This window comes from Ornithorhynchus anatinus, chromosome 13 (assembly GCF_004115215.2).
Source record: "Ornithorhynchus anatinus isolate Pmale09 chromosome 13, mOrnAna1.pri.v4, whole genome shotgun sequence".
Classification (NCBI taxonomy): Eukaryota; Metazoa; Chordata; class Mammalia; order Monotremata; family Ornithorhynchidae; genus Ornithorhynchus; species Ornithorhynchus anatinus.
In genome coordinates this window covers 23,294,313-23,296,409 of record NC_041740.1, presented here as the reverse complement: position 1 = coordinate 23,296,409, position 2,097 = coordinate 23,294,313, and positions in this window count along the sequence as shown.

Here is a 2,097-nt window from a genome sequence, read left to right as displayed (position 1 = left end):
AAAAACGGATTTCCTCCGCCTCCGAGGCTGCTTCTCCGGCGCGCCAAATACACGGCAGCTGTGCAGAAACGGCCCCTCTGAACCCGAAAGAACACAGGCAGAGAAAAATACGCGATCGTCTCTGAGAGGACGCGCGCTCGCGTCACACAGCTTGGATGGAGCGCGGTGAAAACGCTGTTACCGGAACCTAGTTGCCAGGAATCGCCAGGATCGTGAGGAAATTCTATCGGCTCGTCATTGGCGAGGCGGAAGGAACTAACTCGGGTATTTAAATTTCGCTATCTCCTAGAAACCGCCGTCAGGCAGTTTCCCCGTGAGTAGGGATGAGCGCTGGGGAGTGCCAAAAAAACCGACAGGCAGAGGTTCATTTCAAATTTCAGCCTCACAGAGCTCGTGTCAAGGGTCAGGGAGAAGCCGGCTCGAACGATAGCGAAACAGTATCAGAACCAAGCTCGGCGCGGTTTCTTCACCTTCCACCTTGTGGAATTTCGCCCGGCGTAAATTTCACCGGGTTCCGTTGCGTTCGACTTTGAACCTTCCTCCTCCCCGCCCCCGGTTTCCCTCCGAAACAATGCTCTCCGGGCCCGGGTCTAAGGGAATCTCTTTCTATCTACTCCGGTCCATCCAGAGAGCGGTTAAGACACCCGGCCTGCCATCCGGTGTCCTCAGGACCGCGATCCCGCGACCAGACGGAGCTCCAGAGGCGGACTGCCGGACGCGGGGACCTTCCGGGCCTTGCCAGGTTGAACGGGCGGGGGGGGGGGGGGGGCGGTTGCTAAGCAACCACCGATAACGACACTAATCGTACCGATCACGGTATCGGTTGAGTGCTGACTCTGTGCGGGGCACCGTGCTAGGCGCTGGGGTAGGGACGAGGTCATCAGGCTCGCGGTCTTGATCCCCGCCTTCCAGACGAGGGAACCGAGGCCCAGGGAAGGGAAGCGACCCCCGCCGGCCGGGCGGGCGGACCCCCGGGCCCCTCCCACCGAGCCGCGCCGCTTCTCCGGTCCCCGTTTTCCAGACGAGGTGCCGGAGGCCCGGGGAAGGAGGGCGACCCACCCGGGGTCACGCGGCAGTCGAGCGACCGAGCCACCCGTTTCTCCTCCCAAGCGACGGAGACGCGGATAGTCCGAGGAGGCCCCCGGGTCGGAAGCCAGTACTCCGGACCCGCCGGGCCTCGCGGGGGGGAGGGTCGCTCGACCCCTCCGGAGCCTCGACCTCCTCATCCGTAAAACGCATCTAAGAGCGCGGGGGTCGGGAGGGTTCGGGGGGAGAAACAGGCCACCGACCTTTCGGACCACATCCCCCCCGCCGCTAACTCGGAATTGGATCCGGGCCCGCAGCACAGCAGCGAGCGAAACGTCCCCTTTCCCCCTAAACGGGATACGACGGATTAACGCGGCGGAACGTCGCCTTTTCCCGTGGGGGGGGGGGGGGGGGTTGTAAAAAAATAAAATAAAATAAAAGGTGACCCCCTCCCCCCCAAGATCACAGAGCAGAACGGTCACTTTGCCTTTCTGGGCCTCGGGCACCTCACCCGTAACACGGGGATGAAGACCGTGAGCCCCACGGCGGGAGAGGGAACGCGTCCAGACGAGCTGCCATCCACGGCAGAGCTCGGAAAACGGTGCGCGACCCGTAGCAATATCGATATCGTCGGTATTGGTTAAGCGCCCGCTAGGCGCGGAGCCCCGTCCTAAGCGCCGGGGGAGATACGGGGTCAGCGGGTCGTCCCGCGGGAGGCTCACGGTCAATCCCCGTTTTCCAGACGAGGTCACCGAGGCCCAGGGAAGCGAAGCGACTCGCCCACGGACACACGGCTGCCGGGCGGGAGTCGAACCCGCGCCGCCCCCCCCCCCCCCCCGACTCCGAAGCCCGGGCTCTTGCCGCCGAGCCACGCTCAATAAACACCCTTCTCCGTCTTCCCTTTCGGGGACGTGACTGAAGAGGGAAATCCAGGGCCCCGGGTTCCGCCGCCCGCCCCGCCTCCCGCCTTCACGGAAAGATCCGGACAGAGGGCCGGGGGACCCGACGGGGGCAGGGCGGCGGTTACCCGTCACCAGCACCAACTCGGGCCGGACGGCGTCGATCGTCTCG